At 38.7% G+C, this 12,286-nt stretch overlaps 1 protein-coding gene across 1 annotated transcript in view; it reads right to left on the reverse strand.

Annotated features, from left to right (window-relative positions):
• Positions 1-11,805, reverse strand: part of LOC109414613 (lysosomal-trafficking regulator) — a gene marked incomplete in the record, with an annotated part of 25,268 nt that extends 13,463 nt beyond the window's left edge. Inside the window, 2 exon segments of the mRNA XM_062847324.1 lie at positions 11,109-11,329; positions 11,503-11,805.
• Between the last annotated feature and the right edge of the window lie 481 nt (positions 11,806-12,286).

Raw genomic sequence — 12,286 nt, forward strand, 5'->3', positions numbered from 1 at the left:
TCCACTAATCAGATGATTTTAGGCATGGGGCTCGGATGAGGCACTTTTCATTCAATTTATGGCGGGGATTTTCGTTCAGTGTATTGCTTATTTTGATTCTGTCAGATCTGGCATTGAACACTCAAACTAATTTCCTGATAGAATGTAAGTGCTAAAAGCACATAGATTACGAACGAGAGAGAAAAAAATCATTCTATGTGCAACTTATGAAAATTAAAACTTGATTTATTAAATTACATTCTTCCAATAATACATTTAGAGTGTAGCAATATAAAAAGCAACCCTGTCAACATGAAATCTAAACACAAACATAACAAACTTGATAACAAACGCGAAACGAAATTGGCGCGCGTAGGAGACGCATTTTGACTCGGAAAGTTCCGAGATTTCTTTTCCAACGTGGAGCCTCGCGTGGTGCCTTGAAGAATTAAATTCGTCGACCGAGTTTGTTTTGAAGGTGAGTAGTTAATTCATAATTCGAACTTTGAAAACATCTCTAAACTCTGTACATCTATTTTGTATTTTCTTCGGCCTTATCCATAGAATCACCGTCACGGAGGACAAATGCGGAAACAACTTGGGAGCTGCCGGAAAAAGCTGAAACTGGGACATGCTTTTTGACCGGATAACAGCCTGATGGAAGCTCTCTTCGGCGGAAGCCAACACTTTGTCGGCCGTGGGTCGCTGTCGACCATAATTGGACGTAGCATTTACCTCCCCAAAACTACAGCACTTCGATGCAACCGGTGGTTTTTCCTGTTCCTCCGAACGGTAAAGGACCTCGCGACCTCGACACGCCCTGCTCGTCATCACTCTTTGGCCCACCCCAACCTGGGAGTACTTACTCCTTCGCAAATGTTTTAGTGGAGAAGTGCTGCTGGAAAAGGCTCCTTCCACCATGAAAAAAAGGTATTCTGGTCATAGATATTCAATGAAAATAATAAAAACATACACTAGATTAAGTACACAATGTCTTATAAATAAAACTTTTTTAAAACAATCGTCAATAGTTCCCTTTATTTACTGTAGAATATAAAATCAAGTACGGCGTAATCTGTGATCGAATTCGATCGCAGATTATTCAAAATTTTGATTCATTTACATTTTAAAGCCAACCTGTAAAGAAAAAGAATATCATTCTTATTTATAGAAACTATGCGCCTCACGATTGAAATCCCATAGATTGAATCTTAAAATGCAAAAAGTTTGCACATAAATTTCATCTTGACTGAATTGGCAAAGTTTCGATAGGGCTGCACTTATTTTTTAAGTGCAAAAGCAATTGGTCAGAATCCAAGTGCAGGGTACTTATATTCAATATGTTAATTATTCTGAGTGAATGATGGCCTTCCACTAATCAGATGATTTTAGGCATGGGGCTCGGATGAGGCACTTTTCATTCAATTTATGGCGGGGATTTTCGTTCAGTGTGCATGGGAGAGGACCATTCGACGAGGGATCATCATTTGTAGGAAGCACGCACCAATCATTCGACGAGGAAGATCGGTAGAGCCCGCCATGGAGGCGTGGAGCAGGAATTCTCCAAACGTAGATAGCTGTGATGAGTTCCGCGGCTCCTTTGATTATGTTTGAAGTCACCGACGTGAGAAGCAGCGGTAAATTTGATTTCCGGATTTGATTTACGCGAGAAATTCCTATCTCTGATACCCTGAAACGGGTCCGCCATGCAAAGTAAAGGAGGACTAAATCTGCCCGACGAGACAAAAAGCGAAACCCAGACGATAAATCTACCGGTCTCCCTTCCAGTACCCTGGTACGGGTCCGCTGGGGTAAATAGGCCCTATAGATGTTCTGCCTGTGACCCGGAGGATACGAAATACAACGATGGCAGGCTAATCTTCATTCGAGGGTTGTATCTCCCTTGAAGGCAGAGACTGCCAATCCCTGTCGAGAGGCAGAACGATGAAAAATTGGCAGTCAAGGTGAGTACGAAATGAAGTAACATTGCACGCATTTTAGTTAATGTTTTCTCTTTTAGGTTGATACTGAATTTGGTAAGCGGGGTAGATTATGCTGTATGCATTGTAGCAAACGTCAATGTGGCTCTTTCCCATTTTAATTCAACTTTTTGTGCATACAAGATAATGCTTGCTTTAAGGTACAACGGGGCAAGTCGAAATGGGTGCGACAAGATGAAACACGATGTTTTGAACCAGATTTCAATACAATTTGGTAATTTATCCTTCGTTAACAGATTGTTTCAATCAAAAACTATACGTTATGGCGCGCAAACTGTTTATTATCATTTGAAAACACCATGTTAACCCACTGTTTCATCTTGCCCAACCCGTTTCAACTTGCCCCGGTGTACCTTATATGCACCGTATTAGAACTGCATTAATACTTGAGCAGTGTGATTCCTTGGGTGGGATATTCATCAATCGGAAATATTTTTTTTATCTTTTTGATATCGCCGTCAATACCGGAAGATATCTGCCCACTGGCGCATCCTTCAACATAGTGTTCTTGCCAATATATTTATGTCCGACCGACATCATAGGAGATTTGTTGAGATTTCAGGCTTACATGCCTATTGTTTGGATATTGAGTACCTGCTCGATAACAAAGCCAGCTTTCGATAAAATGCGCAATGTATTAGTAAAAGTTGTTATTCTATTGTTATGAAATACCTGCTCAATAACAAATTAAGCTACCAAAAAGCGTACAATATAATAATAATATTTGTTATTTATTTGTTATTGAATACCTGCTCGATAACAAATTAAGCAATCGATAAAATGCACAATTGAATACTATGAATTGTTATTGCTATGTTATTCAATACCTTTTGGATAACTAATGCGACACTTGGCAGTGTGTTTGATATTTTAGGTATGCATTCATTATTGCAATAACAAGACTTATTATTTTCTAGGTGTTATCCATACAAAAATATGGTATTCGTTTTTGTTATTTTGCCTCTTATTACCACCTAATGCAGGGCATATCAAGGTATGATGGTATTAAAAATAAATACCTTGATATGTTATTCAGTTGTTATTCTTTTCTGCTCGGGTAGATCCGTTAAAATAGATCTAGAGCAAAACCGAAGAAGTATCCACAGATACTTTGCCGAAGACTCCAACCCTTTGGGATACATATCCATAACACTAGAGCAACGTATTGTATGATAAAACTTATCTAGATCAGTTTCAGCAGATCTAGATCAAAACTGAAAACGTAAGAATGTAGTACCAACTAATCCAAAGCACTTTTCCGAAAATTTCGTCCCTCTAGGATACACATCAAGAACACTAGAGCATCGTGTTGAAAGATAAAACTTATCTAGATTAGTTTCAGCAGATCTGGATCAAAACTAAAGACATAAAAGTGTAGCATCAATCATTCTAGACAACTTTGCCGAAGACGCTAACCCTCTATGATGCTTGGCAAGAGCACTGGAGCGCGTAAGCCCTTCGAGAACCGCAATTGATCGTAGCTAGGGATGTTTAAGATAGTTGCGAACATTTTGTATTACTTTTGCACTGTGACTTATTAGCAGAAATCACGTTTTGCAGTCATTTTAAGTTGTCACGAGGAGTCTTCTAGGGATAACTCCAGAAATTTCCCCAGGCGTTAATCTAGAAATTCATCTGGAGATATTGTTAGTGTTTTCTCCAGAAATTCCTATAATGCGTTTTCCAGAAATGCCTCTTCAGGAAGTCCTGCTGGGATTTTAAAATTCATTCACAAATTCCTCCTGCGATTCCTTCCAAAAATACGCCAGGTATTCTCCCAAAAAATCCTATAGGGATCGCTCCATGGATTTCTTCAGAGATTACTCCACAACCTTCTTCAAGGATTCCTTCAAGGATTTTCCTTGAGGTTCCCAGGACTTTTCTAGGTATTTCTCTAGATATTGCTCAAAGAATTCCTCCATGAATGTCTCTTGCTTTTCCTACACGAATTCTTAGGCGAACTCCAGTTATTCTTGATAGGATTGCTTCTTGATTTGATGCTGGGATAACTGCAGGAATTTCTTCAGGAGCTCCACCAGAAGTTACTCCTGTATTTTTTTCAGAAATTCCTGCGAGGATTCCTTCAGATAATGCTTCTTAGATTCTCTTAGAAATTCTTCTTTTTGTGATTTTTCCAAAGACTCCTCCAGGAATAGACTTAAAAACTATATTGAGGCAAAGAACGTTTAATTGGAAAATTGAGTGATAAATTTGTAAGAAAAACCTTGTTTTGGTGGGATTCGAACCCACGACTCCGTATCGCTAGTCCGGGGCTATAACCAACTAAGCCACAGAACAAGTTACGACTCTGCGCATCTAAGAGCCGAAGGAGAGATTAAGTTGTGAAAGACGGACCCGGTTAGGGTGGTGCTTCGAATCAAGATTGACTTTCTATTCCGCAGAATCGTAACTTGTTCTGTGGCTTAGTAGGTTAAAGCGCCGGACTAGCGATACGGAGTCGTGGATTCAAATCCCACCAAAATAAGTGGTAATTTTTTCACAAATTTGTCTCTCAATTTGCCAATTAAACGTTTTTTTGCCTAAAAATACTTCAAGTTTTTACGTCTGTTTCAAACATATTGGCCGGAAAAGGGAAATAAAATCAATGTCCTCCAGGAATTCCTGTAGAAATCCCTCCTGGGATTCTTCCATGATTTCCTCTTGGGATTGCTCGAGTAATATCCTCTGAGATTCCTCAAGTAATTCTTCTGACGTTTCTACAGAGTTTTTCCTTAGATTGTCCCAAGGGTTACTTTAGGCCTTAAGGAGTCCTTTAGAGATTTCTCCAGATATTTCCCCATGCGCTAATCTATAAATTTCCTCAGAGATATTTTTAGTGTTTTCTCCACGAATCCCTTCAAGGATTTTTTGTTCAGAAATGTCTCCTTAGGAATTTCTACACTTCACTTAGGATTCCTTCACAAGCTCTTAGGATTCTGTACAAGTCGTATGTTTTGCGGATTCAAATGGGCCTGAGGAGAAATCCTCTTGGTTATGGCGTTTTGTTAACTCCAAACGGAAAAGTTATGCAATCCCAGCGAATGTCTATGTGAATGTACGGTTTCTGCGAAGTAGTCATGGTTACTATGAACCTATGTCTGCTTGTATTCGTACGTTTACGGCAGTTGAGAAGCTTTTTGATTTCAATGAGTCGTCAGGGCGTTTTGCTAATAGAATTAGGTCTGTGTTAAACTAGATTATAGTATATTTTATTGATTAACCTTCACATAACCGACCCCCAGCAACTCATTTTCAAAATGCAGGCATTTCGTCAATTCTCATCCGATTTTTTTGAAGTCAATCGATCATAAATTGGTGCTAGTTTATTATACTCAAGTGGCCATGCAATATCCGGAACCATTCCGGGATATTCCGGATTGTGCTGGGGTCAGGAGGGTTGCCAAAATGGCTAAAAATTATTATTTTGTGTGTTATTGTGTTTGTACCATCGATTTTCAGCGATTTTTATTATCGAGAACAGTGTAGAATAACTGCGATAACCAGATTTGAATATGTTGACTCATCCGGATCGCCGTGACAGGTTCCGCGGGGCCTCATTGGGGACACTTCTGGTTTTCAACCTAAACATGCCGTGCGATATATCGATCTTCATGATTTCAAATGACTGAGTCAGAAACGATAGATTGAAGTCTGTTGATACAGACAAATATGGCCACCCCGGAACATCTAGCACAGATTCCACGGGGGTGTCATCGAGGACATTTCTGATTTGCAACCGTGCGACGTATCAATCTTCATGATTTCGAAAGAATGGGGCAGAAAAAATTGACTGAAGTATGTATCCACTGATGTGGCCGATCCGGAACACCTGGAACAGGTTCCGCGGGGCCTCTCAAACACAATAACACACAAAATAATCACTTTTAGCCATTTGGCAAAACAGACGCCTCCCCCACCCCCTGACCCCAGTGCAATCTAGAATATCTCCGGAATGGTTCCGGATATTACATGGCCACTTGAGTATTATAAACTAGCACAAATTTATGATCGATTGAGGGTGACTTCAAAAAAATCGGATGAAAATTGACGAAATGCGAGCATTTTGAAAATGAGTTGTCGGGGGTCGGGTACGTGAAGGTTAAGACAACATTGTCAGATGGATTATTTTAAATACAAATACATATAAAATAATACAAATTCCTTCAGGAACTTCACCAGAAGTAGCTCCTGTAATTTCTTCAGAAATTTCTGCTGGGATTCTTACAGATAAAGCTGCTTGGATTCTTTCCGAAATTCTTCTCCTTGTAATTCCTCCAGTGATTTCTGCAAAGACTCCTCACAGGGATTCCTCCAGAAATTTTGTCTAGGGATTCCTACATAATTTTCTTTTGGGATTCATCCAGTAATTATTACTAAGATGCCTCAAGTAGCTCCTGGTGAGGTTTCTACAGATTTCTCATCAGATTTTTTAAATGATTACTTTAGGGAATTTACTAAGGAAAGAGCCCTCTAGAGATTCCTCCAGAAATTTCCTCAGGCAATCTAGAAATTCCTCTAGAGATAGTTTTAGTGTTTTCTCCAGGAATCCCTGTAGGGATTTTTCCAAGAATTTCTCTTAGGATTCCTCTAGAGATTCTTCCAAATAATTATACTCCTAAACTTCCTTCGTAGACCATGTGATGTGAGTTCTTCGATATTATAGTTCAATCTAAGTATAGCGTTTGTAGATATTCTGTAAGCTTCAATAAGCCTGGTGCGTGTAACATCCCAAGTAACCAGAAGTTCTGATAAGAGGGTATTTTAAAAGCTAAGCAGCTTGTTGGAGGATGCTCTTTAGCCTTCTAAGCAGCATTTTCGGAACTTGAAAGTTTACACAATGCCTTCTAAGCAGCTTCTAATGGAACTTTCTCAAAATGAATGTAAAAACAAAAACGTACTTTTCACCACTGTATATGATACAATCCTGGAGAAAATTTGAACCGAGTCCTTCTGCGTGATGATCTGCTGCCGTACCGTTGCGCTGATGTAGATTCTTGTTGTGGTAAGATTAACTGCGGTACTGCACAAGTTTGCAAATGTAGGTGTCGACGACGCATTGATTAAAGTTAGATTTCACTCGCTTTGTACTTTAACAAAATTGTGGTGTTGGGGTAGAGTGTAGGGCTCTCACGCACTAGCTTCCGGTTCGAATCCGGTGATCGTCACATTTTTTTTTTCATTTGCACTTTTAATCAATTTGGTAAATTCAATTTCAATGTCCATGAACATTTTCTCAAAGTGTTTTATGCTAAAATGAAAAAAAAATACTTAGCACAACAAGTTACTGAATTGAACTTCTATGCAGCTTTCAAGCTGCTTAAGATGCTAATAATTGTGTGCGAAGTTCGAGCAAGGATCAATGTTAGCCTCTTAAGCAGCCAGAAAGTTCCATGTGGAACTTTATCTGAAACTTATCGCGGATCTTCAAAGTGCATTTCGTCATGGGAAGCGGAACTTTTGGTTACTTGGGATAACCATAACGTTGTAACTTACAAACAAACCGAGGTATCGATTCCAACGAATCTATATATATAAAAATGCAGTGGCATACGTGGGACCGCGCATAACTTGCGAACGGATGGTCCGATTTGGGTCGTCTAAGTTTTGTTCTGTTAGTTTTCACCCAAGGAAGGTTTATGAGCCACAAAACATGGAAAAATTGAGAGTTTTTGAAAATCGATCTTCCATACATTTTGACTGGGGACCTGGTCTTGGCTAGAAACGTCAAAAAACGCAGCAGGCAAGACAAAGTTTGCCGGGTACAGCTAGTAACCATTAAAAATAGGAACAATGAGAAGTGAGTGAGTAAAGTGAGACATCTATTTGTTTGTGTCTAGCTGCTGTAGATTTTATGCTCTCTCAACCTTAAATACGTGAATAACCTAGAACATCCTAATTGATCTTATAAAATAATATTTTTTATAATATAATTTATTGGATGTAATTGGTTTATCTAGCTTTGTATTATATAAATTTTACTAATTATTACACCTGTATAGACCTCATGATGTAAACTCAAAGACAGTTTGGATGACCTTACAAAAATTGTCCTTGACCTTTTTTTAATTTTCAAGGACCAATAATATAGAAATACATAAGAAACTGTTTAATTACTATTGGAAAAATTGAGCCTTAAAGGGTTGAGACATTAGGTATTTAATAATTTTCATGCACACGAGAGCGAAAACATGGGAGGCGCTTTTTGGTTTTAATGAGATGTACACGTCATGTAAACTTAGTGTTACGATTATTTACATCATATATCATGTAAATTTGTAATACATATATGTCATGTAAACAATTTAGAGTGGGTCATCGTTTATATGGAAAAATGAAAAACTCAATGGTATCCCATCAGATCAAAGCCTTTTTCATCCCATTACAGGACCCAAATAAATGTGCAAAATTTGAGCACGATCGGTTTTGTCTACGTTTTGGGCATCGCATTTGAAGTTTGTATGGGATTTTACATGAAAAAACACACTTTTTGCATTCCTCTCATGACAAGCTCGAATTTTTCTAAAACCATGTAACCGATAAAGTGAAAACATAGCCTAGGGTGTCCTGAAAAACCTTGTCGAAGATCGCGAAGTGATCTGATGCTTATGAAAAAAGTTATAGCGTTGGCATTGCTTGCCGAAACAGCATGATTTTGTTGCTATTGTTATTCCTTTAGGGGTAGGCGGGGCATAATGAGCAGCTTAAGCATTTTGCCACTAAATCCAGTAAATTAAGTGCAACCAGTGTGATATTTAAACGTTCAATCCTCATTTGAACCTTAACTGACAAAAGCTATTCGTTAAAATTCCGAATACCGTGCCATGCCCTAATACCGTGTGCCTCCTAATACCGTGTATTTGACAAAAAACTCAAATATTTTACTAAGTGTATAATTTTTTTGATAGAGTAAGTATTTCAATCATTAGCATATTAAACCTTCTCAAGTAAGGCGTGATAAATTTGGCACATATTTACAAAAACAAGCAATTAAAAATAATTACAGAATATGAGTGCAAAGTACCAATACACGGTATTAGGGCATGGTTCATTTTGTGTTCCAAATACCGTGTTTCAGCTAAAACTTACAAACTGAAAATATTATTGATACTTTTTACTTTATGAATCAATTGCACAAATCTCTAGGTAACGTTTGACGCACAGGTTCTTTTAAGTATGAACTTAGTATGATTGACATAGTGATGATTCAACGGACCACCAATGTATGCGGGTCACATACACGGTATTAGGAACAATGCTATGATTTACAATCCTGATTTTAACAATGGATTAAACATTTGGAATTCCATTAATCATATTTATTATACATAATACACACAATAAGCAATAATATAGCGTTTGAAAAATCAAGAACCATGGATTATTGATTTTTACAGGGGTCTTTGAAGTGAAGAGCATTCTTAAGGTCACGGTATTAGGGCATGGCACGGTAAAGTTAAAAATGTTGTAAAATTTTATGTTTTTAAAAATGTATAAAATCGCGAGTTTCGTTTTGAGGGTGGGGCATAATGAGCACCCTAGGTGGGGCAGGATGATCAATACCAGTTTTGCACACAATGAAATGCTAATTGACTATTCTTGCTAATGATAAAGCATACCGTAAACAATCAATGAGAATTTGAAGGGATTACGGGGTTTAATTTGTAGGGAACTGTGGGGTTTCAAGGAGTCTTCTATTGATGAATTTTTAAACGGTGATAGTATACAGATACTGAAATTTTCAAGCTAATAAATTGAAAGTTACAGACAAAACCTTACTATATGCATCAAAACAGAGAAAACCATAATTAAAATTCGTTTGTTGAAGATGTTTACCATTTTCATTATTTTTTCACCAGTTGCTCATTTTGCCCCACCCTAGTACCAACTCTTTGAAGCATATTTTTTCAACAAAATAATTGTACAAATAGTTGAAAAGTGTTACAAATACATTTCATTGGCGTATGGAATATCAAGAAAATCGATAGATGCCAAGTAAGTTGTGATTTCGATTCCCAAAACCTTATTTTAGGTCACCTGATTCTTATAATATTTTCCCAGTACATGACCACTTTACGTATTTTGATTAATTTTTCAAGGTAAACAGATTTTTTGACTAATGTTTTGTCATCAACTCATTGGATTTTAGATAATTAGGCTACAATCAAGCAATTTGTTTTGTTAATTTGAAGATTTACAGTGAAAATACAAGGTGCTCATTATGCCCCACCTGCTCATTATGCCCCGCCTACCCCTACATGTAAAAACCTAAAGACATGCATGGGGTTCGTTGGTTATAACTATTTTCACAAGCATCGGATCGCTTTGCGGTCTTCAACAAAGTTTTTCAGGACATCCTAGGCTATCATTCTACAGTATCGGTTAAAAAGTTTCAGACAAACTTTTTCAACTTATGACAAAACTGCAAAAAAGTACGTTTTCCTATACAAAATCCCATACAAATTTCAATTGCAATGCGCAACCAAGTGTAGACGCAACCGATCGTGCTCAAATTTTGCACAGACACTCAGGACCCGAAACGGAACCAAAAAAGCTTTGATCTGAGAACACGGTTCCGATGACCCACGCTAGTAAACATATATGATATATGATCTAACCCTAGCGTCACCTTATTGTTCGATGTAATTGGGTAACTATTTGATAGTGAAAACGGTTCCAAGAGTGTATGGAATAATATTGAAGGTTAGTCACAGAAATCGAAATGTTGTGGAAAATATTAGGAAGATAATTTCATTTCAACCTAGAAAAGCCCCGCCAACTAAAATCAAAGACGCAATTACCTTGCTTGCACCGACCAACGTTGAGCATCCGATATCGTCGGTGTTGTTGCCGCCGTCGTCCAGACTGCGATCATCATTGCTGCTAGCGTTCAGATAGTTCCTCCACAGAGTCCCGATTCGAGCGCACGTAGCCGACAACGACAACGGTGAGCTATTTTCCGACGCCATCCTCATTCCAGGCGCAGTGGCGCTGCGCCGGTTCGACTTAGACTCGCTAACGTGTAAATATTGCCACCACCACCCGTCCCAAAGCGACCAAGTCAATATTTGCGCCTCGCGAACAAGATTTACAACTTGCGGTGGGTTTGCAACTTTCTTGTGGCCCGGAACAATGTATCACATGCCAACACCGAAACCGAGAACGGGCATCTTCTATATTAGGGTTAGCACTTGCTATTCTGGAAGTTGAGACCGAGTGAGCTGTTACGCGATCGAGTCCTTGGCGATTACTGACTGATCGTGCGGATGCTGCCGAGTTACGCTTGATCTCCGCACCAGTATGCGGGATTGTGGTATCAATGATAATGATACGCGAACCAGCTGCTGCTGCTGCTGTTGGGAAATAAAAATCTATGTAGTGGAGGCATTCGTTTGCTGTGCTGCTGTGAGTCTCGGTACAATGAGTAAGCGATAAGAAAGCACGACCAGGCCTTTGGCTTCTTGTCGTGTACTACTTCACGTACGTGAGGTCAGGACTCGGTCTTGCTCTCGGGGTGGGTACTTACTTTGGAGCTTATTCTAATCGATGACAAATATTTAAGGACATAGAAAAACAGGGAACAACACTTCCGAATTCGGCTTGTTTTTCTCCGTCATCTGATATCCAATGTCAACCAGGTGAACAGGTACAACTTCCCAGAGGCGCTTTGTTTGCGAAACCTATATCTATTATATAGACAAAAATAGCATAATGAAGTGAAACACTCACAGAAGGTACACGATGTTCATCCATCCACTGAAAGATCCTTTGTTTTGGTTGCTATTTGCGCTTCCCACTTGGTTCATATATAGGCAAGTACATGCGTATGGACACTCAGAAAGGCCACCTTTTCGATTGTGTTTGTCGTTCTTTGGTGGCGCTCATCGTCCCACAATCTTATTTTTATTGAACTAAGACTACCTCGGTAAATATTGTCATACCGAGTGGCTATGGAAACTAAACCGTATGTAGAAATTTATCACAGGATTTTTTTTATCAATTTTCAATATTCTCCCCTTCGGAACTATTTTCTCATACTTAACACATGGCTCGTTAAGATACATTATTGAAGAGTCTTTTTCTCCTCTACATGGAATTATCGGGGGAAAATAACTAGGCTCAGTGTGCCAGTTATGGCTATAGTAGGGAATCGCGCCATTTGGGCGGTGGCTTCTATTTTCGTCTGTTTTCCGCTATAACTCAGTCAAATTTAAACCAATTGACACAATTTTTGGAATGCGGTGAGATAGGTATAGTATCTACCCGTGTAAAACATTTCAAGTCAATTGGTTCAAAATTGACTGAGTCAT

Source organism: Aedes albopictus, chromosome 1, assembly GCF_035046485.1.
Source record: "Aedes albopictus strain Foshan chromosome 1, AalbF5, whole genome shotgun sequence".
In the NCBI taxonomy this organism is placed as follows: Eukaryota; Metazoa; Arthropoda; class Insecta; order Diptera; family Culicidae; genus Aedes; species Aedes albopictus.